The sequence below is a fragment of the Protopterus annectens genome, chromosome 5.part0, assembly GCF_019279795.1.
Source record: "Protopterus annectens isolate FY-2018-M chromosome 5.part0, PAN1.0, whole genome shotgun sequence".
Lineage (NCBI taxonomy): Eukaryota > Metazoa > Chordata > Ceratodontiformes > Protopteridae > Protopterus > Protopterus annectens.
Genome location: NC_056735.1, coordinates 1,947,693,796 through 1,947,720,112, shown reverse-complemented (window position 1 = coordinate 1,947,720,112; position 26,317 = coordinate 1,947,693,796).

The following is a 26,317-nucleotide window of genomic DNA, read 5'->3' as shown; positions in this document are numbered from 1 at the left end:
CCTCGTTGAGACTTTTCAGTTTTGTAACCTTGTCCCAGGACACAGGGCGCTAACTTACACATATCTGCCATGTCTCTTAGCATGCTTTGATATTTGTAACCTTAATGGCTGTGAATTGCCAGATTACCACTTAATTGCACTCTGCTGTTTTCACTGATTAGTAAGTCGGTGGAATGTATTTTCGTTGTAGTGTGTTTTCATTGGTTAGTGTTCGATATATATATATATATATATATATATATATATATATATGTGTGTGTGTGTGTGTGTGTGTGTGTGTGTGTGTGTGTGTGTGTGTGTGTGTGTGTATGTGTCTGCATATACGTTTATACTCACATGAATTCATAGGTTTATAGGTAAGTACTGGGGTAACTGATCTCGTGGATCATTTTGAGCCTAGCCAGTTTCCCTTTTTGAGCTCAAATTATCCCATTTGGTTAGAGATTGGTCTTTACGAACCCCCGAGTTGATAGTTATATATTACCCCTAATGAGAATAACTATGATCATTCCGTAGTTAATTTGGGGGTCCCATGCATGGGATATAATATCTAGGAGCTGCTTCTGTCCATTAGTAGTATGGGGGGCAGTCGCAGGGTAGATTTCCTGTTTCCCATCCATAGATGCAGGTTATCCTTGAATATGAACAGGGATGAACTTTGTTTTATGTGAATGGGAGTCATTTCAAAGCAGTGGTATCCTCTGTTAGATATACCGTCCCCTCCAAATCACATAAAACAGAGTTCATCCTTGTATACAACTTGAATATGGAGAGGGATGAACTTTGTTTTAATGGGGAGTCATTCCAGAACAATGGTATCTTCTCTGAAATATACATGCTCCTCTAAAACATTATTTTGATGTTGCACAAAATATTTAGATCCTTAGACCAAGTATTTCTGATGCAATTTGACATGCTGATATGTGGTAAATCCATCAACACTACTTCACAAGATCCTTGCATGCCAAACACTAGTCACCTCACCTTATAGCAATCTGTAGGATACTGGGTATAGTGAAAGGGCTTTCATTCACTCCATGTAGGACATAGTGCTTGGGCCTTGTGTTCTTTAAGTAAGGTTTCTCTGTGGGCATTTCAGTTGTTGCATATGTCTAGACAGATATGTGCCAAAGGGGGCATTATACCCAATGACTGGCCTAATAAGGGCTTTGAAAATGGAGACTATGACAACACTAAATCTAGACATACTTCCTTTATTTATAATCTGTGCAATATAGAAAGACTTTCTTACAACAATGGATAGATTTTGGTCAAAAGTTAGTTCACTGTCCACATAATGTCTCAGATCCTGAACAAATGGGTCAGTGCTTAGAGTCATATTTCCAATTGTTGGTTCCTAGCGTAGATGACTTCCTAACAGATATAATAATGCATTTTGGCATTTAGTTTCAGTCCATGATATTGACACCATATATTTATTTGTTTATATATATATATATATATATATATATATATATATATATATATATATATATATATATATATATATGTAGCTGCATACACCCCTCAATTATATATACACTAATTCCATGGCCACATAACCACTTAAAAAACACTAAACAGTGAAGCAGTGCTTATACACAAACACCGATTTTTTTCAAGTGGATGTGCAATAGTGGAGTTGGTATATTTAATTAAGGGAGATGTGGGGGGCTTTATATGGTCAAGACCATATGTTGGAGTTTTTGAAAACTCAAAAGTAAAAAAAAAATTACATTTTTGCACCACCCCACACTCCATGAAAATTATATATACCAACTCCGAGATCGTGCTACAGTGGGGTAAATGATAAATTCCCTGATCCCCAGTGGACCATCATTTGCACACAAATACTTTAATGGGGAACCTACCCTTTTCCCCACTGTAGTGTGACCTCAGAGTTGGTGTGTGTGTGTGTATATATATATATATATATATATATATATATATATATATATATATATATATATATATATATATATATATATATATATATATATATATATATATATATATACAACTTCAGAAATCAGAATCCAAGTGGTATCCAAAGAAGAACATGCTGAACTGATGTTTTTGAATGCTTTTGTTCCTTTTATTGATATATATATATATATATATATATATATATATATATATATAGATAGATATAGAGAGAGAGAGAGAGAGAATTTGAAGGGGTTTGCAGGGGAATACAGCCTCCTACATGGAGTATGCCGGGGGCTTGGCTTCTGCAAAAGCATTTTTTTTACATTCAAGTTTTTAGAAACTTGAGCATATGGTCTCGACCATATGAATTTCTTGTTTTTGAAAATGTAATAATATGATATATAAAACTATAAAACTAATCTATATATATATTTTTAATATATATATATATATATATATATATATATATACATATATATTTTTTTTATATATATGCATACATATATATATATATATATATATATATATATATAATAGATATATAGATAGAGATATATATACATAATCATGCACACATATGCTTACGTGTGACTGAATGTGTATGTGTTTGTGTAAGCATGTTGTGCATGTGCTTATAGCTTTATCTATAGATATATATATATATATATATATATATATATATATATATATATATATATATATATATATATATATATATATGTATATATATATATACGGATCCCTATCAGATGATCGAGTATTTGCAAACTCAAACTTCACATGGTCAACACCATATGATACAGTTTTTGAAAACTTGAAGTTTTTTACTGGAGATCATGGTAGAGTGAAGATGGGGAGATTTACCCTTTTCGTCACTATAGTGCGTTATCGGAGTTTGTATATATAATTTGCATGGGGTGTGGGGGTGCAGGGGGGCTTCCCTCTCTGCAAAAACATAAAAAAGGTAGATTTCTGTTGGTTTTGTCTGTGTGTGTGTGTGTGTGTGTGTGTGTGTGTGTGTGTGTGTGTGTGTGTGTGTGTGTGTGTGTGTGTGTGTGTGTGTGTGTGTGTGTGTGTGTGTGTGTGTGTGTGTATGTGTGTTTTTTTTTTTTTTAAGTTTGAGTTTTTTGAAGCTCAGTCATATGGTCTTGACCATATGAATTTTGTGCTTCTGAAAATTACATTTTCTGACATGGACCCTGTATATATATATATATATATATATATATATATATATATATATGTGTGTGCGTGTGTGTGTGTGTGTGTGTGTGTGTGTGTGTGTGTGTGTGTGTGTGTGTGTGTGTGTTTGTATATGTTTTTTATGTTTGCAGACAGAATACATAGTTTGTGGAAAGGCCAGAGGTGTCTGCATCTATAATAACAAGACTTCAGCTCTGCATTTAATATGGTGGTACCTATGCAGCTAATAGAAAACTGGCACATTTAGGAATCAGCATACATCTCTGTAAATGGATCCTAGACTTCCTGACTGAGAGACCACAAAGGGTGTGTTCAGGTAAGAACACATCAAAGTGCATCAAGATTAACAACAGGTTCCACAGGGATATGTTCTCAGCTCACTGTTATTCACTGTCCTGACCCATGACTGCTCTGCTAAGCACAAGTCTAACCATATAATCAAGTTTGAGGATAACAGAACAGTCATGGGGCTCATCAGAAAGGAAGATGAAAGGGAGTACAGAGAGGAGGTGGCATCTCTGCAGTGACATCTGTAAACAGGTGGTGCGAGTAGAACAACCTTGACCTGAATGTAAGCAAGACCAAAGAAATTATCATCGACTTCAGGAAAAGAACAACAAACCACTCAGTGCTCAGGATCAATGGTGAGACCTTAGTGAGAGTTAAGAGTATGAAAGTCCTTGGTGTACACACTGGGAAACACCAGCCAACTGGTCCATAAAATGTACCAATGACTCCACTTTTTAAGAAGGCTGAAAAAAGCTAAGCTTCCTCCTTATATTCTCTCCACCTATTATAGAGGTGCAATAGAGAGCATCCTCACCTGCAACATCACAGTGTGGTTTGGAAGCTGCACGATTACAGAAAGGAAGGCACTACAATGAGTGATGATGGTTGCTGAGAAGGTAACAGGTTCCAGTCTTCTATCAATACAACATATTTATTCTGCAAGAAGCATCTGAAAGGCCATCAAAATAATACAGAACAACAGGCATCCTGTGCATGGACTGTTCAAGCATCTGGCATCGGGCAGGAGATATCGCAGCATTTGCTGCAGGACAACAAGACTGAGTAACAGTTTCTATGCTACAGTGATTAGACTTCTGAGCTCAGGCACTAGTCCCAGGGGTCTGGACACATAATAAGTCATTTTTTATTTATTTATGCAATATACACTTACATATATTCCAAATAAGTACAATGTTTATTTGTTATATCCATAGTCAGTATTATTTAACTCACTCAAGTGCAAAGTTAGGCAAATAACTTAGGCATGCTAATCTGTAATGTGTTTTGTATTACTTTAAATAGGGTAGTTAATTTAACTCAGAGGAGGGTTTTCTTTTCATATGTTAGTGTTGGTAAATGTTTCTGCTCTTTCTTGTGTGTATTGAGAGTAGTATCATATTTGTTAGTTATGTTTATTCCTCTACTTGTATGTGTCGTTTCATTTTCCTTTGTAATCTCAAGAATTGAGCTGATGTGCGAAATTTTGTTTATGCTACGTGTGTAGTTCTAAATGGCAATAAAGTTTACTTTGACTCTGTGTGTCTCTGTGTTTGCACATGTGTGTGTGTGTGTGTGTGTGTGTGTGTGTGTGTGTGTGTGTGTGTGTGTGTGTGTGGTGTCAGACTTTAATATTAATATAAATGATAAAATATGCAAGGCAAGAGCATTCATGTGATAGATATAGAAAGCATTAGTAAAAATAGAAATGGAATTATAACCTCCTTAAGATTTAAAAGTCAACAACAGTGTACAGATTAAAATCACTAATTTGCTCACACATCCAGCTATTGCAAAACAAGATCACATTATACATTATATTAAGGGCAACATACAAAATGCAGAACCCCTTCTATAATGTTAAATTTGCATGCCTAAAATGAGGATGATGGAGTCTGGCTGAAGAGCTGTTTCCTTTAATACATATACTGAAATATAAACACATACATGTGTGCACACATACATGTTCCCATAATATGATTTTAGCCTGCTGTGTTTGCTGACCATCTAGCTTCTTTTTTCTACTATCCAATTTATCTCCAGACCTCAAATCTCTACTTTTTAGCGAATGCAAACAGGGCAGTTGAATAGCCAACATTCAGGCAAGCATGACTGCTGGTTCTATTATCCTCCTATCCCAAGGAACCTGTGACTATAGCCTGAGTGAGTGGAGCTTTCACAGTTTTAGCATCTTTGGAATTCCTACTTCTGTTTTAGTCCAGTGCTTGCTCTAACAGGTACACTGTTTGTTAAGTGGATAGACCTTGTTTATATTCTGCATTTTGTTAACACATACTTCCACTGGAGTTCTGCCTTCCAGTGGATTGAGATACTACCTCTCCTGTTATGAATGAGTTGATATTGGCCACTCACCTCCATCTTCCCTTTTCACCTCATCTAGAATCTGGCCACTAATCCAACCCCAGTCATCTGTGTTACAGACAGGGCTTTAAGTATCTGCATCAGAGGTATGACTTCACTTGGCAGTCTTAAGTTTAGCCATAAGTTAAAACCAGAGGTAGACTGACTGGGGTTTACATCATGTTATCGAGTTTTTGGAAACTAGAACTTCATATGTTTGGGACCATATGTTCATGTTTCCAAAATGTGGAAAAATATATCTATATTTTTGTGGGATGGGGGGCTGTACCTCATACACCCTTGCACACCCTGAAAATTACCTATATCAAATTTGAGATTGCCTACTGTGGGAAACAGGTTAAATTCCCTGATCTGCACTGTACCGTCATCTCCATAAGAATGCGTTATCAGGGAATTTACCTTTTTTCCCCTGTATTGCAATCTCAGAGTTGGTATATATAATTTGCAGGGGGTGTGGGTTGCAGGGGTGGCTTCCCTTCTTAAAAATCTAGATTTTTGTTGTTTTGTTTCCATGAAGTTTTTGGAAACTTGAATATATGGTCCTGACCATATGAAGTTTCTGAAACCTTGATAATATGACATAAAGCTGACTGACTGATAGTGATAGTGTTCACCTTAAAGTTTAACAGATGGAGGAATAAGTTAATTTTGAAGTTATTTTGAGAACAGAGAATGATGATGTAGGAGGGTTTATGAGATAGAAGTGAAGCAGAATATTACAATAATAGAAAAGTTAAGAGTGCAACAAAAGTCTAGAGCTTGGGTTCAGACCATGTTTTTAGAATCAAGGGGGCAAGGCTGGCAATTGTACTGTGTAGCAAACCATCAATAAAAAGCTGAGTGTTACTTTAATTCCAACATATTTTCAATCAAGAATATTATTAAAATAAAAGGAAGATACTTGGTGTTATCTCCTAGAATGGCATATTTTTAGCAGTTCAAAATAGTGGGAAAGATATTAAAAATCTTCAAGCAGTGTTGGGAGGACTTCTTGTGCTTCCAGTAGTTGGACACATCATGATATATTTTTTGCAAATCACCTATAGAAAGGATAGTCATGTCGCCGTGAACAAAACAATTTTTTTGTGTAAATACCTACATGAAAAAAATGTCCTATTTAAAAAAATGGAAATGTGTAGAGCATCCAACCCTAGTTTTGGGAACACATGTTCAGACAAGAAGGTATACATTTGTCAAGATCAGGGAAGATAATTTCTGCAGCAGATATTTTGCAACGTTTGACAAATACTAGGCAGGGTTTTTGTCAGGCTGAAAAATGAATAATTCTCAGCAACATTTGATGCATCTCTGACAGTTGTTGATTCTAGGAATATTAATAATAAAGTTTTTTTATTGGAAAATTTGCTATGTTCCCACAAGACTGATGTTATTGTTTCTGAAATATGGTTAAAGTAAAATGACTGGAAACCAGTTCTATTAAGGTATAACTATTTTTACTGCAACAGACATTGTAACACAAAATCAGGTAGAGGTATTATGACAGGGATTAAAGATCATTAAGAGACCTGTGATTATTGCATGTTCAGTTATAACATCAATACTACAGACTGTGCAACTGTTACGATAAAGGCAACCCCTGGAACTTATAACAATTGTTGGAGTGTATAGACCACCAAAGTCAAGTGCAGATGACCTAGAAGAATTCATACATTTCTTGCATGGAACACAGGAGGCAAGAATAATATTAGCTGGGGAGTTCAATTTATCAGAAACAGACTGAAATAATATTGATTCAACAACATTAGCAAGGAAATTATTCACAATGTATATTCAGGAATAACAATTTCTTCAGATTGTAAAAAAAAAACCTACCAGGGGACGGAACATACTAAACACTGTGTTCCTAAAGAAATTGCTATTACATCAAGTCAAGTTTTACCACTGTTGATGTGCAGTGATCATGGGATTATAAAGGTTAATTTGTTGCTAGATAATTATGCCAAACAGAAATCTAAATCAATGCATAGAAGGTTAATTACAGCTTATAAGGAAGCAAAACAGTCACTTTGTGAAACTAACTGGAGTGAGGTGTTCAGTGGAAAACTGCAGATGGAATGTAAAAAGTTTTGAAAGAGAAATTGTTTGAGTGCAAAAAAATTAAAAAAGTGTTTAATATCAGGATCTAGGCATGCAACGTCAGGGGGATACATTTCCTTAAGGACCAGATATCTGATTAAGGTGAGAAACAAAAATATAAGAAATGGAACAGAGGTCAAACTACATCTTTGAAAACTGAAATAAACAAGCTGGACAAACAGATTAAGCAAAGTTTGAGACAAGATGAAGGAACATTCATATAAAGATATTGAGTATAATAGGAAACCGTTTTATATATATATATATATATATATATATATATATGGTGTAGATGGAGTAAAGACATACAAATTGATCAAATGTGTGCAGATTCTAAAATTTATTCTCAGACACAACAGATTATATATATATTTACAAAATCTTATGTAAAATAGTTTGGCTCCACAAAACAGGTGATAAGTTGTCCTAGTTACATCCATGTAACCCCAGATACTGGAATCAAATTAGATTATAATGAAAAAGAACTACTGGATCCAAACAAAACACAGGGAGGAGATGGAGTTAGTAACAATGACCTGACAGCACTTCAGCAAGAACTTACGGTATCGTTATATCTAGAACTCACTAGGTCATATAAATATGGGGAGATTCCTCAAGATTGGAGACATGCACTCATTAAACCTGTCTTTAAGGGACAGGGGGTAGGACAAACCCAGAGTCATATAGGCTCTTAAGTCTACTTTCATGTTGTGGAAAATAATGGAGACGGTAATATTGTTTAAGTTATTGTCAGAATCGGATAGTTTGGGACTTGAAACCACATATCAGCATACATCTGTTGAAAAAAGATCTATTACCACCTCTAACATGATGTTCTATAACAATATAATAATAGCTATGAATGAAAAATTGCATTGTGATGTAATTTATAAAGATTTAACTTTAGAATTTTACAGGGTCATACACAAAATACTGATCAATAAATTATAACAACTAAGTATTGATATACTCTTGATAAAATGGAAACTGTATGGCTTTCAAATAGGACATGGCAAGTATCATACAGCAACTAGACAGGTGAAAGCCTTGGTTATAGTCAGGGTGTCCCACAGGACTCTGTCTCAGGCCCTTACTTGTTTAGATTGTATCCATCAGACCTAACTTTTTTTATCTGAGATGTTCTACAGTCTATATGCTGACGACCTGAAATTGGGTAAACTGATTGCGTGTTACAGATAAGGCATGTCTGCAAAATAACTTGACTAAATTGACCACTGGGCTCAGGAGAATAATATGCTGATAAATACATCAAATACTAAGCAAATGAGATTTGGGAGACATAACTTGAAAGGTGAATATTTAATACAGCACACAGTGATTGAAACTGTAGACTCATTGAAGGACCTGGGTATATGGATTTTTCTAATCATATCAACTAATTGGTTAATGATAGTTATAGAACTATAGGTTATATAAAAAGATTTATAAAGTCAAGAAAAGCAAAAATGATGAAGTCATTGTTTGTCAGTTACATTAGACCCTAACTTGAGTATGGAATCATAGGATCATAAGAAGTTACTAGGTTATTGGCCCTGAAGCCCTTACAAGCCTAGCCAAGAATTTAGCTTATGTTCAAACAAGTTGACCTCCTATGCCACTGTCCAGCAGGGACATAGGTAGAATTCCAGTGGTGCATTTTCTGTTCCCCATCCAGTTATCCAGGTTGAGCTTAAAAAGGTTTAATGAGGTACTCTGCTTTACCTGGAGAGGAAGTCTATTCCACAAAAGGGGGAGTCTATGGGACACAAATCTGTCCCATCAACAAGCCTTATTGATGTCACAAACCAGGTCGAGATCTCGCATGCAGGTTACTTGAGTGGAGCTTGACTTGCGAATATGCAGCAGTCCCATCAGGGTGGGGTCTGAGATTGCTTTGTATTCCTTTGAAAGAGAAATTGTTTGAGTGCAAAAAAATCAAAAAAGTGTTTAACATCAGGATCTAGGCATACACCATCAGGGGGATATATTTTCTTAAGGACCAGATATCTGATTAAGGTGAGAGACAAACAAATATAAGAAATGGAAAAGAGGTCAAACTACATCTTTGAAAGGTCACCTCTGAGACTGAGTAGAAGGAGAGGGCTTTTAGCCTATTTGTGTACGGTAGAAATTTGAGGCAATGGTTTCTCCGGGTGAGGAATCGCTGTGGTCTCTCCAGCTGCTGCATGTGCTTTGTGAGATACATGCTGAAAGGGGCATTGTATTCAATAATTGGTCTTATAAGGGAGGAATACCAGAATGTATGACCACCTTATCCTGGATGAGATACCCTTATTAATGATGTGGGCCATGTAGAAAGCTTTCCATACAATGGAGTAAATATGGTGGTCAAAAGTCAGTTTGCTATCAACCTGGGTTCCCAAGTCCCTCACAACTGATTGTGTGCTTAGTGCCTTATTATCAATGTGATAATTTGTGGGGGAGTCATTCTCTCCAAAAGGGATGATGATGCATTTTTTGGCATTCAGTTTGAGGCCATGTTTCTGGCACCAATCATTTGTTTGGGTGAGACCCTCTTGGAGGATGTCCACATCACGAGGGAAATTGATGACATCAACCAGCTTGCAGTCATCTGCAAACTTGGTCAGCCATAGCCCACTAGATTTGACTTGCACCTCTGAGAAGTATATCCCAAACAGTAGAGGCCCCAAGACTGATCCCTGGGGTAAACCGCTTGTTACGGGTCTACTACTTGAGGTGACTTCCCTTATTTTGACTAGGTGGGTTCTATCAGTGAGCCAGTTTACTACCCATCTGGTAACGTATGGATTGATATATAGTTGAGAGAGTTTATCTATTGTACCTGAGTGGGGAATAGTATTGACAGCCTCGGCCAGGTCAAGGTAGGTGCTGCTTCCCCTCATCTATGGCCTTGGTGACTGTCTCAAAGAAGTTGACCAAATTTAACAGACATGATCTCCCCCTGACAAAACAAAACTGTGTGGGATCAAGTGTCTGGAGGTTGACAATGTCCTTGTTAATGAGGCCTGTGATGATCTGCTACATGGCCTTGCAGATCAGGCTAGTTAGGCTGAATGGTCTATAATTTCCTGGATCGGTGGACATTCCACCTTTGTGCTAAGGGATGACAGTAGCTGTCCTCCACTCCGCTAGGACAAAGCTGGTACACAGGCTTTGGTTGAATAGAGTGCCTAATGGTGCAGCAAGTTCCTGCCTGAGTTCGTCTAGGATGCAGCCTGGGATGTTATTGGGTCTCATGGAGGCTGTATTTTTTTGCATTTGAAAGGGCAGTGATGGCTTGCTTCCTAGAGATAGGGGGAGGTTGCAGGTACTGGGGATGTCCTGTTTTACTGATGGGGTGGACAGAGGAGTGAAGTTTTCAATGAACCTTTCTGCCAGCAGGTTGGCTATATCTACAGAGTTTGTGAGCAGATCTGGGTGCTTCCCTTGAGATTGCGGACATATGCAAAGAAAGCCTTATGATTGTCTTTAGTAGATGTGGCAAGTTTGGACTGGAAGTTTGCTTTGGAGGATTTCATTACTGCTCATATTTGCTTGTTTAAGCTAAGGAGAGATTACTTCCAATTAGACACCTGCTCCTTCTTGGTCCTACACAGATTTTTTTTTCCTTTTATCATAGAGTTTATTTATTGTAGATGTCCACCAGACAGGCTTACTTTTCCTTGATAAGGAAGATTTCATCCTGTCTGGTATTCTGATTCCATGGCACTATATAAATGTTCATATAGTACTTTGGTATAAATTTGGACATATGTGCCAGTTTCTGTGGAGGGCGAGGGAGCAGTGAAGCTGTTTATACCTTCCCTCAGGAGGTTGTAACCAGCTTTAGAGAAGTTTTTTTTTTTGCTTGACCCTAGCTGGGGGTGGTCGGGGGAGATGGTGATTTCAAAAGTGACTGCTTTGTGGTCAGATCTTACCAGGGACGATGACACTGTAGGGATGCTGCAGTAGTTACTCAAGTTAGTTAATACCAAGTCTATGATATTTTCTCCTCTTATGGGGTTGTCAACCAACTGGTCCAAGGCATTTGCATTGACTATATCAAGGAATTTGTAAGCATTTGTGTTTTGTCATGAGTATTTCTTCCAATCTATGGTTGGATAGTTAAAGTCACCCAGGATCAGAGTAAAGGGTTGAATCTTGATAGATTCAAAGAGGTCCAGATAGGTAGAGTGGGCATCTTGAGTCAGAGTTGGAGGCCTGTGTCTAGCTATAATTTGAATAGGGATCTTGTCAATTAACTGCGCCTGGAGTATTTCCTGTGCATCATACTGTTTGACCAGCCTAGAAGTGTATATGTCTTTTATATATATATTGAAACTCCACCTCCTTTTGTTTTGCTGTCCACAGCTTGGGGTCTAAATGGATGATAGGATGAGTAACCTGGTATGGTTGGGGTGCTCTCTGCAGCTTTGAACCAGGTTTCTGTGACTGCACAAATGTCAGCTTCTTCCAGGGTTAAGAATCCTTGCAATGAGTGCAGTTTCTTGTTTATACTCCTAGTGTTTAGCAGCATGACCTTTAATTTACGTTTAGATGAAATTTTCATGTCGGTAGTTTTGACCTCATGATATTGCCTAAAAAGGCACTATGGGGGAGGCAAGAGCCTTTGCCAGGAGCCTGAAGCCCAAGGGAGAGAGATGCAGGCCATCTCTGGCAAAGCATTGTAGCTTGTCAGTCATGTCATCCCAGGCTGTCAGGTACTGGATCTCCTTTGAATGACACCAGAAACTAAACCAGTTGTTAAAGTCGATCATTTTGTGTTTGGAATAACAATATGGAACTGGAAAGAGTACAGCCGAAATATACCAAGGGCATCCATGGATGAGAAAATTTAAATTATTATGAAAGACTAAAATAGCCGAACTTGTACAGTGTCCCAGGCAACTACCTCTGGGAATATTTGAGGTTATCAAAAAGTACTAGAGAATCATCAGACAACCCATGTAGAAGATTCTATAGGAATGAGAAGTGTATTACTGTTTGGTTCTCTGACAGAGGAGCTGATACATGTAACAGGCTACCAAATTACATTAAATCAAGTACTAGTTTATATATTTTTAAGAACAGCCTGGACACTTATTATGGAAACAAGTGTTTTGATATATTGGCAAACTAGAAGGGCATTAATGCCCATAATTGAAATATTTGTATGCATATCATTATTTATCTCCATACGATAATATATAATTTAGTGTACTTTAAAAGTAACAGATAATAATGAGGGGCATTTCATGATATTCATCTCTTTAAGTATCAAGAATGCTCTGATGCCAACCTGTGAACACAGACATATTTTAGAAGAGGAGTCCTTCTACTCTCAATTGAAAAAAACTGAAACCACTCCCATATGGTACAACAGGAAAAAACACCTGATCATTTAAAATCAAGAGACTAAAGCTGTTTTTTTATCCTATCTTTTTTCTTTTTTTTTTGGAAATGCATTAAAATATCATAGCTTTTCAACCTATTTTATAGAAATAAAACAGTTTATGCTGAATAAGTAATTTGCTACTGCATGTGCATGTCATACTGAATATTTTTGTTTTTCTCACTAAATATAGCCTGACTCTATCAATATCTTTAATTTTGGTACTAAAGTTAGAAGAAAACTTTTTTGTGGTCTTGTCACACCTTGCAGATGCCACTGTTGTTAGATATTCTGAAGAACCTCCATTACGTTCTACATGTGCAAGACAAGATCTATCTAAAACATATATGTCATTCAATTCCTTCTTAGGGCTCTGCAAACATAACAAAGTTCTTCGATGTCTGGTAAAATCACAAAATGGAAACTGCTTTAGATTAATCAAACAGTCCTGAATACTTAGTGCAGAAAAGAGATACTGGACCATAACATTTTGATACATCATGAGCTGCTGTTTATACATCATATTTATGTGTATTTTCTACTCAAAAAATTAAAAAAAGAATGTGTGATAAACATCCACACAAGAATTAGTTCCAAGAAAGTACTGCACAAGATGTTTTATACTTCTCAAAGGTTTTCACACATATTCCCAAGCATAAAGTTTTAGCCTAGAAAATTTGATCCCAAAATGTTCACGCTTGTCCAGTCATTTAGAAAGTATTAACATGGTCAGAAGAAATTTAGGAGGATGTGCAAATAGATAAATTATTGCAACAAAAAAAAGTGCAAATCATTTAACAATATTATAAAAGTATTATCAGTATGATATGACTGAAATTGCCTTAGAGTTTATGTGATCTCGTACAGGTATTGACCATTTGCTTTGTTGACAAAGTGTGCCAACAAAACAAATGTTACCTTTAATGAAAATTGAATAAACTGAGCACTCCTGTGTGTGTGTGTGTGTGTGTGTGTGTGTGTGTGTGTGTGTGTGTGTGTGTGTGTGTGTGTGTGTGTGTGTTCATGTGTGTACGTGTGTGTGCTTGCGCTCATGTGTGTGTGTGTGCATGTGTGTATGTGTGTGTGTGTGTGTGTGTGTGTGTGTGTGTGTGTGTGTGTGTGTGTGTGTGTGTGTGTGTATGTGTGTGTGTGTGTATGTGTGTGCACGTGTGTATGTACATGTATCTCCCTCTCTCTCTTTCTATGTGTATGTAGTTTATACAAATGTTATCTGCTACTATTGTCTAACAAAGTAATAGTAAGTAATTCTCATTTAACTATGTGAATTATTTAAAAAATATCCAAATGCTGCAAGGAATAATAAAATTCTGATTCTGTTATCTTCCATAATAAAATAGAGTTACTATTATAGAAAAAATGTTCCTGGAAATTTGCAGACAGGACTCTTCTCAATCATAGTGGAATAGGAAGGGTGTTTAATAAGGGTAAATTTAGTTGCTGGAGCTGTAATAATGTAGTAAGATGGGACTGACAACATATTTTTATGACTGCATCATACTGATGGACTTGTGTTTAAGAGTTCAGTCCTTAACTCAGATACTGTAGTGAGACAAATTTGCATTTTCTATTATTGGGTGTTATGTAATTCCATTATTCCTGATTGTATTGACAAATTTTAACATATTTTCCTTCAATATCTTCTGTCTCAAAAGAAAATAATCTCAAATTGTAAGAAAAATATTACTTTTGAAGAATGTTTAAGAACAGCCTCTGTAAGATGTCAAATTTAAATATACAGATTTGTGTGCGAATCTAGAAGGAAATGAACAAATCTGAGCTATTCGCAAAGTTAGCATGGTTATCTGATAGGAGAATAACTTGAAGTATCTACATATCTATGATTTACTGTTTCATAATGAAAAGTTGGCAGGTAGGTTATAATGAACAAACCAATAAATAGCAGAGGCAAGCTTTGCACATAGTTTAGTAGACTAGTTGTTTGATTTTTGGAAAACATGAATTTATCCGTATTTGTTTTAAGTAATCTTGATCTTAATTAATATACATGTTCATATTCAATGTCAGTAAATACCGATAAAAAAGCATTCCATATTGGCCACCAACTAATAGTATATGAAATTCCACTGATTTCTAGCCATATTAAACCAAGCGGTATGAATACCACCTCAGCTGCTCCCTGAAAATAGCCAATGCCAAAAGGTACTAACACAATTAACAAAAATTAAAAGAATTAATTGTGTAATGCTATTGTAAAATACTATGTGTTATATTCCATCAATTGCCAGGTATTATGTTGTACAGGGGGGTGTATCACCAATGTCTCTGCCCAGACTCCTGGCAGTAAACAGGATTCCCATATCTGGAACACTAGCTTGCTCTACTGCCTCTTCTTGCATGGTAGCATGTCCAGTGGTCTTCTAGTTGGTAAGTGGAAAAATATTTTTGTTTCTATTTATTTAAGTAGTTAATCATGGTAAAATGGATTGCTGAATACTAAATGTCTTTTTTCTTTGTTTTGTCACTCCCCTATTGTTCTCTCTCTCTTTTTTACATTTGAGGTGATGCTGGATATCCACTGGAGCTCTGGCTTGTGACACCAGAGAGAAATTTAAGTGCAGTTGCTGAAGAGAATTACAAAACAGTGTATTGTCATCTAGAGGGTCTTTGGCCACTTGAAGAGTCACTTTTGGAATTGAATGAGTCTGGTGCTGCTCTTCAGTATGACCCAGGTACTGCATGCAAGATACTTGCAGCATGTTGCATTCTTTACAAAATGATCATGCGCCAATCTCAAAGTGAAGTGACCCATACTGTCACTGCAGCTCCCAGTTCCAGTCCTATTATGACTAACGGTGACCAGGTGGCAGCAGTAGTAAGGGACTCCATGCAGCAGATTCATGCACAGCATACTGCTGCGCATTTGAACAGGTGTTGTCTAGTACAGAACTATGGTCCATACATTCAGATTACTGTCTCCTTTCTTGTAAAAAACACATGTAGCATAATTGGTGCATGCAGAGATATCTGTCAGCCATTCAGTGTAGTGGATGATCTACTGTCACTGTTCCTCAGACATTCCTTCTCATCTTTCAAGAATATATACATATATATATATATATATATATATATATATATATATATATATATATATATATATATATGGGATCCGTTCAGGTGCTTGTCTGCATCTTTCAGCGAATCCCAATTTGGTGAGCATACTTCTACAAAAGTGCCGTTCACCGAAGCAACACATTTGAGTAAGTATGTTTGTTGTTCCAGTCGTACTACGGTGCAGTAAGGGAAAATTCCCTTTTCCCCACTGTAGTGCGACCTCGGAGTGAGAATATTAAAGTAGAGGGGTGTGAGGGCCCAGCCCCCCACATCGGGGGGGGGTGCAGGGGGGCTTGCATCCAAGTAGATTTTGTGTTTTTTTAACATAGTTTAACAAAAGTGCATTTTTAATGAAAGTGCTTTCATTAAAGCGTGTTCGGTAGTAATGGATTCAGGCTTTTGATCTTTTGATCAAAAGTCCTAGATCCATATATATATATATATATATATATATATATATATATATAAATGTATATATATATATATATAAATATATATATATATATATATATATATATATATATATATATATATATATATATATATATATGTATACACACACACACACGTATTATTTCAGGAAAGGTATTCATAGGTGTGTACTAGGCTAATGGCCCTGGAACCTTTACAAGCCTAGCCCATAGGATTACCCTGGCATTGTGCCACTCAACCTTAGTTCCCAGTGCCTCTGTCAAGTAGAGCCACTGGAGTGATCCCCGTGGTGAATTTTCTATTTACCATCAACTCATGAAGATTTCTCTTGAAGAGGGCCAGTGAGGTGCTTTGTTTGACATGTATGGGAAGTCTATTCCATAGCATGGGCAGTCTCTGGGTTATGAACCTGTTCCTCCAGCATGATCTGTTGATTGTGGTAATGAGGTTGAGGTCTCTGGATTATGTGGTGTGGAGGGATTGAGATTTCTTTAGATGTAGCATTTCTAACAGAGCTGGGTCAAACACGGCTTTGTAAGTCAAGCAGAGATCGCCTTAAAGTACCCAATATGAGACAGAGAATAGTTGGAGTTTTTTGAGTCTGTCCATATAGGACAAGTTTTTAAGGCCTAGAATCCTCTTTGTGAGGTACTTTTTTGGCCTCTCTAGTTGTTGCAGGTGTCTAGTGAGGTACATGCCAAATGGGACATTGTACTTGATTGGCCTAATGAAGGAAGAGTAGAGAGAGACAATGGCCTCTTTCTTCCTGCATGCAAAATCCTTAGTAATGAGATGTGCCACATAGAAGGACTTTCTGACCACAGTGACAATGTGGTGGTCGAAAGAGAGGTTGCTGTCAACCTGTGTTCCCAGATTTCTTATAATGCTTTCTGTGTTCAGTGGACTACCATCGATGTGGTAATTCATGGGAACTGGGTTTTTCCCAAAAGGAATGACTACACATTTTTTGGCACTGAGCTTAAGGCCATGATTCTGACACCAGTCGTTGGTCTCAGTGAAGCCTTTCTGTAGGATGTCAGCATAACTTGGGAAGTTAATAATAGCACCCAACTTGCAACAGTCTGCTAATTTGTCAGCCAGATTCTCTTTTTGTTGGCCTAGAGAAGTAGATTCCAAACAGGAGAGGACCCAGGACTAAACCCTGTGGTACTCCACTCATGACTCGTCAGCAGTCTGACTTGGAGTCAGCTACTTTCACACTGTAGGTTCTATCTGTGAGTCAGTTTGCAGCCCACCTAGTGATATAGGGGTTGATGCCTAGCTTACTGAGTTTTTCTATGATTCCTGAGTTGGGAATGGTATCAAACGCATTGGCCAGATCAAGGTAGGCTGTGTGAACCACCTTGCCTTCATCCACTGCTCTGCTGACTGACTCAAAGAAGTCGACCAAGTTGAGCAGGCATGATCTACCCTTCACAAAACCAAACTGTGTGGGGTCCAACGTTTGGAGATTCCCTATATGCTTGTTTATTAGGTCCATGGTGATGCGTTCCATAGCTTTCTAAAAGTCTCTGAGTGCTGAATGCCTCCTGCTCACTGATGGCATAAGGCACCATGTAAGAAGTAATCACATTTTTAACTGCTTACACAATTCATTCTACTAAGGCAGTGTATCTATGCAGTAGTGGATCCAGGAATTTGCAGAAGGGGGAGCACAGTCTTGAAAGAAAATGATGGGAGTGGAGGGTGGGATGTAAGGAAGCAGAACACTGGAGGTGGGGTTGTGAAAAGATCACCTTAAAATGCTCTGACATCACTTACACATCATTGAGGTGTGGCTGTAATATTGGAAGTATGTCATTCCTGTCCAACACACAGCAAATGTTTATACTTCTGCTTTTAATAAACATAGTACTTTGTCACCATTACTGTGTGCTTTGTCTATATTAAGTGTGATAGGACTGTGCTCATAGAAACAGAGTCCGATGTTGCAAATGTGATTGTGTAACTGATCAGGCATCCATTCTTGAATTAATATGGACACCGAAGAGGAATGAGCTGTTACCACTGTGAATCCCTTTTCATATCATGCTTTGGGCTTCACTGTCAGTCCGGGTATAGTTTCACTCAGCTGTTGTCAGTTACTATATAGCAGATGTAGGGGGTTTATTTGCTGTACAGGAACTTTTACAAGAGAATGTCACCAATTCCATAAGCTAAGGAAATGCATGCCAATCCATTTGCATTGGTTTACAAAAACTCATTCTATTTCAGTAGGTAAACCATTAGTTTGGAACCTTTTAAATGCAATAATTACTATACTTTGCCACAAATCTGATCATCCCTACAGCTGTATGAAATTTGGCTTAGTACTGTCTCTTTTTAAAGGGGTTGAGCCTGAATTTGGTCAGTACTGATCAGTGTACTACCCCAGGAAAACAAATTTAAATAAACAAACAGTACTTATATATAAACAAACACTCATTCTGTGCTAATATTTCATCATCTGTCTCTGACAGGTACATTTTATAATTACATGCTTATAATGGTTTTTACATATTGCCACATGAAGAACACACTAAATGATATGAAGCAAGAGGTGTCTGCAGCCAGCAATCACAGTGTACAAGTAATTTTGTAATGCAAATACATCTGAAAGGGGGCCTGACAACCTCCAAAAAAAAAAAAAAAAAAATCACAAGATTACAAATAAACATTTGTCCACTATGTTTTACGTGAGGGTAAGACTTTCTCATAATTACCCCTGAGGTCTCCATTACTTTAAGAAAAGGTAAACATTTTTTAAGAAAAAATTATCATTTGCATTTCTCCTTTCTGCACTGACTCTAGAATGGAAAAGTACCCTTAACAAATACTTGTCTTCTAATTTGTCTGACAGTGTAACTTATGGACTTATGTTTTTAAAAAAACAGGAATGGCTCTATTTTGGAAGGCTCTTTATTATGTCCAGTCAGATTTAGCTTACACTTTGAAGAAATCTTATTCATGCAACCACCTAGTCACCATCTTGGTAACCATGTAGTTTCCTACTCTCCTGCCTTCAGGCTTGGAAGCATTTTTTCATCTTTTTCAGCTGTATTCTTCTGCTTTATGATCTGAGATGCCATTGCATGCATGAGCCTGCTTCATCACCAAGATGTTATATGTTTACATGGAAAAAAATTATTATACTGTTAATAGATAAACCTAGCCAAAACTGCTGTGCAAGAATCATTTTCTTACTGCTACAGGAATGCAGTGGCATTTGCCATCAGGAAAGGTTGCATACATTTGCAGGCACTGCAGAAGCATATGATCTGCAGGTACTTCAGTAACACAGTACTAGCATAGTACATTTTTTAGTACTATGTTACATAATGGGGACAGTATGATCCATGCTTCAGACACTTATGAATGCTAACCATCTCTCATTTCAAAAATCAGGAATAAAGCATAAAGTATACTAGGATAAATAAAATGTTCAGCTTGAAAAGAAGAGTTACCTGTTTAGCAAAAATTAAATAAAAAATAAAAAAATAATACTTAAATAAGTGATGTAATATAATAAATCAGTGTATTCTTAGTACCACTTGGCAAGGAAGATTCAGCATGCAAATGTCAGGGATTATTTAGTGACTTCAGTCCTCACTGAGTTATCGGACCACCACAAATTTCATGAGGAACAAGCCAAAAATATGAGGCAAAAATCTGGAGATTCTGTAAAAATCTGGGCAGTTGAGAGCTATGATATTGCTCTCTTACCATCTTTGTTAGCCAGCCTGTACTTTTTCTTAGGTTAATCCATCTTGGGAAACAGAAAGTCAGTCTAAAAACAATGTCCAATTAAGTGGTGTTGGCTCAGGGCCATACTGCATGTAAGTGAAGACTGAAGAAGTAAAACAAAGGAGAACAGGATAAAGCTTGTTAATAGTGTCAGTGGCACAACAGAAAACACACTTGCCTTTGCTACTGGAAGAACCGAAGGCTGTGGATTTTGCTCCCACAGCAGTTGATTGGAATGCTGATATTACAGTGTGGCATTAGGGGGATCTGCACTCTTCAGTGTGCTGTCCTTTGGATGAGATGTTAAATCAAGGTCCCAGCTGCTTGAGTTGGCGGAAACTCAAGTAGATGTAAAAGATCCCATAGCACCTATTAAAAAAAGTAGAGAACATTCTATGACGCCTTGGCCAATCTTTCCCTAGTAATATAAACACCCCTGAAAAGAGGTCAGTAGCCTAGTGAACTAACCCAAAGGAAAAATAAATAAAGTTTGCCCAAGGATTTAAAAAGAAGCACGGCAGTGTTGTAAAGAACATCCACTAACCTGAGCACTGTTTTCAGGTCTGTGGTCCCAGATGTGCCATCATACTGGTGAGGGAAAGGCAATTTTTATAGAATACTCTGGATGCTGCACAGAATCTCCTATGTTCAAAAAAAATAATGAATACTTAAATAATAGTGTTCAGAACCAGCCTATGTAACTGGATCCCACTACCTATGCAATGCCTATTCTAAAACACCCCAGTTACCTGGCATGTCCCACTCCAGAATGATATTTAGACTGTGTGCAGTGCTAGTGCTTACATACAGGTGTGGATGAAAAGCCCACAAAGCTGTCTGGTAACACAGTGCCACCTTTATGTTGGATCTGAGGATGTATTTATGACACATTAAAACTCTTGCTATGCCAACATTTCACACCTACCATGACAAGGACTGTGTGCTGTTGGGCTGCACTAATGAACTGCAATCCAAAACAATGGATTTTTTTTTTATTTCTTAATGCACATGTAAAACCTGCAGTAAAGCATCTGCTGAGCATATATGAAGCGTCCGGCTGTCCCCAATAACATTTCTCATCCCGTATTGCAGCTCCATTTGCATGTGAAAACTGGCATTGCAAGCAGTTGGCCTTTCCACCATATATTGCTTGTTTTGGCAGTTCCCACTTATAGATCAAGCAGCCATTACTTCACACTTGGCCCACTAACATCAGTGTGCTACTCCATTGCTTAGAGTTTTCACATTGGCATTCAGTGTCATTGCATCTCAAGTGTTGTGGAGTAGCAGACCCGATTCCCATTTTGGAGCAGGGAATGAGGATCTGACAGTCCTAGTCAACCTAAAAAGCTTTAAATTGCCGCAGCTGTATTTTTGTAATCAGGTGAATTGTGGATGCTTGCAATAGCATTCTACTCTACATGTGAATGCTTTCAGAATCTGGCCCTTAAACTTCTCTAGTATAAAGAGACTTAACCATCTATCCTAGACAAGATGCCTCTCACAGAGAGTGATTCCACAAACTGAAACTTTAATAGTAGAAGTTCATGCCCCTAAAAATGCAGACAATCAAAATAAACACTGAACACTCACTGAGAGAGCTGACAAGAATGTGAAGCCTCACTGTAAAATGGCTTATATACAAAGCAACAGAAATGACAGTAGTTAACTGGGAACTGTTATAGTTTTTTTCTTTCCAACTCATTTACAGAGTAAAGTTTAACATGCAGTAGTTGCAGACTTTACTAAATAATGAAGAAATGATACTACAGGACTGGGAACTGTCCTGCATGGAATTATGCACAGTGACACCTTTGCTACAGCAGAGTTGTAATAAATGCTTTTGCTGCTGTATACATGTGCAAACCTCACAATCACATGACAACAGTGGTGTTATGAACTGTGCATTCACACACACATTGAGCACATACATTGTGCCTGCATCACTGCAGTAATGCATATAATCATTAAAGTATTCTATCTCTTGGCCATCATACTACAAAATATTATGATCAGAGGCAGGGGCATAACATCTGTGCAGTCTTGCTCTGTCTCAGGGCTTGCCTGCCCTTGTATCAGGGGGTCCATTTCTAAATGGGGTAGAGTATCCTAACAGGACTGAAGAACACAGTTATCACACACTGACCTGTACAATGTAGAAAAAATTACCTCAAATACAGAAATAATTTTGCAAGGTAAACATTTCAGTAGGAATGCTATGATCCATACCTGTTTTTTTTTTCTTTTTTTGTAATGTAAATAGATTTGTAACAGTGCTGTCCCTGTCCTCTTCTCTGGGTTATACAGATGAAAAAGATTAAACAAACTAAAGCACTATTATCATCTTAAAGAAAGAAAAGGCTAGCAGGCTGTGGTGTAATGTGGAATTCTACCTTTATTTTAACTGTCAACGGGAGGATGTATTACGTCCCCATGTCTCCACCCAGTACTACATTTTTTGCAAGCTGCTTTAGGTTTTCACATCTCTGGAATGGTTACTTTTTACTGCTCCTGCATGGTACTGCACTACTCTAAGCTGTTTCAAACGTTCCATACTGCACACTATTGTAAATTTTATCAGCTTATACATCTAAACAGTAGTCCTTGACCTTGCCCAGGAATGGAAGACTACAAGGATAAGCACTCAATAAGAGTAGTACTTGCCTCAAAACAGGAGAAATACAGGATTGCATGAGAAATCAGAAATGTATAAAAAATAATTAAAAAAAAGAAACTTTGATTTGACACTGCCAAGTTCAGTTTTAACCAGCTATATAAGTAAAGCATCATAGTCACATATATCCCACAACAAAGTACAGATGCACACACACACACACACACACACACACACACACACACACACACACACACACACACACACACACACACACACACACCAAACAGCACACTCTACAGGCAACAGTAAAAAAAATGAATGAACAATTCATATTCTCACTACTGAAACACTAGCGTTCACATAGACATTCAACATCCAGTTATATAATATACAAACACACATACCTACATACAAACCATGCTTTGCAGGAGGACTTTGACCCCAAGAACCCTTACTTAGTATGCTAATTTCACAGCAGAGCAACTCTAACCAGCAGGAACTCATCCATAAATCATCATCAATGCTGACTTTCTTATCGCACTCGATGAGGTCACCTTTCTCACTGCCTACCTGAAATTCATAATCAGCTATGCTGAATAAATTCATCTTGGGTACTGTCTAAGCTGCTTGGTCAATATTGGCACAGCTAGAATAATTGTCATGCTGTTTGCCTTCAAACTCTGTCTCATCAACTCCCTAAGGCAATCTATGAAGGACTGAATCACAGTTGTGCCATACCCCATACTCAATTGGATCTTATTACTGAATGCCACACCCTTACAATGAGAATTATCTCTGTCATTGGAAGAGAATGAGCAGTAGCACTAGAATATTGGTAAATAGTAAAAAGAAGCTTGTATTTAGACTTCACATGTCAAGATGGAATGTATTATTACCATGGGTGTATGCTTTCCTTTCACATTAGCTGTAATGTATAAAAGTTACTAAGTTTCTTCATGAAGTAATAAGTTAAGCTGCAGATAAAAAGCTATTTTGATGAATTAATATGATGAAGTATTACTGACTGTGAATATCTGTTAAAACCAAAACTATTATGTGACAAACCCCAACATGGAACATGGAACTTTTAAGAGTGAGACCGAGCAACTGTGAGTCACACACCTGCCAGTTTTGGTGATGATCATCTCATTGGTCATTTCAGAGAACTGGTCTGTAAAGCACTGTAATCCAGTTAAAGATTCTTCAGCTTGTAAGACTATAAGGATGCAGCTACTTCAAGTAGTGCTTGCAAAGCAGAACAAAATCCTTAATAATTTAAGTTTTTTTCTCTCCCTCACCAATTATTGAAGGAGATACTGACACTTCCCTGTTAGTCTTCTCAAAAACTGTCTTCTGAAATGTGATGCAACTGGAGGTGCCATTCAAGACTTTAAAATTCAGTCACCTGGCTGGCACCTCCAACTACATCTACAATTGTGACTATGACATGGAAAGTTAAAAAAAAAAAAGAAAAGAAACAAGCATAGGTTGAAATGGAAAATATATAGATGTATATATACTGCCAGAAAAGGAAGACTCTGAAGATTATATCTTTCTTTCGGTATATTTTCTGATTTTAACAAGACCTTTTCTTTTGCAGTTTAAAAGGGGAGGGCTTGTGCCCCTGCACCAAAACCTAAATCTGCCAGTGCCAAAGTATGCATACAGCTAATGTCCTGTAATGGTTCAAGTAGAAAAAGTGTTACTTCAGTATTTAACATGAATTCATATAGCGCAATTGAATGAAAACATATCATATTATTTTTCTATCACTCAATGTTTTCACAGTTTGAACTATGTCATCTGTTCATGTACTGCACATCAGATAATTTCATTTTGTTGTACACAATACTCTGTGGCCTCAGAGACAAAAAATACCATCATTTATGTAGTGGTGAGGGTGAATTAGGAGACATATTTGTTTATATGCAGGATACTCCTTTTCATATTTAATTTTCTTTTTTTTGTTTCCAGGAATACTTACCTATTGCTGCTTTGAAGTTGTAGGTTACTGCAACTATAGCACTGATAAAACATAGAGTATTAATAGTGTTGATCATTACAAACTTATGTTATGACATATAGCTTTCTTTCTACAGTTCCAAGAGATGTTAAGCAATGCCATTAGAGGAATGGAATGCATACATTTGAAAATGGTGCTAATGTTCCACTTTTGAGTGTGTATGTGTGTGTGTGTGTGTGTGTGTGTGTGTGTGTGTGTGTGTGTGTGTGTGTGTGTGTGTGTGAAGATAAGAAAGTAACAAAAATGCCAAAATGTCACACATGAATAACAGTAGGTCAAGGTCAAATGAGTCATACATATCTCCTATAGATAGGCTAGGGGATGGTACAAGTGATTTTGGAAAGGGGCTGTCATGAGAGTGGATGGTGAGTTGGTCCAATGTCATGACCAACTTGATGCAGGTAATCCTGCATACACATATCTAATATAGCTACAGAGCCAGGATTCAAACCTCGAATGAGAGGTTCTGCTAGGTGTAGATGAACACTGACGTGGCTTGCATGCCATCTGTTGTGATTGCTCCTCTACTAATTACAATACTTTCTTGAGAAGAACTTGTACCCTGTCCTTTTCCATGATTGGCTCCTATTTGATTCTGGTAAGGTGGCCATTGTTGCTTGGTGTGCCACCATTCTTTGCATCAGTGTGATATGGCCAATATCCCTAATCTATGCCATTTTTGTGTAGTTCTTGAGATGCTCTCATATACCCTGGAGGGGGTCTGACCATTTCCAGCTAGCACTCTGTGACAGTGATCTTAACCCACCTGGGCAGTCAATGCTTTATGTGATTTCTGGGGGAGCTGTTACAAATTCCTGCACCTAGAGCCCGTTTATAAAGATGTCACTGTGGACACTGTTACATCTGAATTTCTGCCGCCATCCTGTAATTGTTCATCTGGCTTGGGAGATACTGGTAAAAAGGTGCATGGGCTTTCTTCCTGTACAAGTGTGAGAATAGTATCAGCACATGCTTGAATTTGTTTTAGTTTTTATTTGATTTTACATATGCCAACAATAATTCAACAATCTGAAACAAAATAAAACAAAACTATATGCAAAAGTCCATAACAAGAATTATATACACAAAACCATTAGTACTTTTCAAATAGATCATTAAATTTCAGCCAGGCTATATATCGATGAGTTACAGTTCTGGTTCTTATTTTTATTGGATGATAATTCATTTTTACAAACAGATTTGGCTAGATAGATACATTCAGTAGTAAAAGAGAGAGTAGTTTTGCATTTCCAGTTTTTAGTTATAACTTTCCTTGCAATGGCTAGGACAGACCAAAGAAGAGGTATTTGTGATACTGGAATAATATTGAGGATTGGAGCATTGAACAAAATCAAGGAATCTGAATAGTACAATTATCTGACCACAATGCTTCTAAAAGTTTCTAAAATTAGTCCAG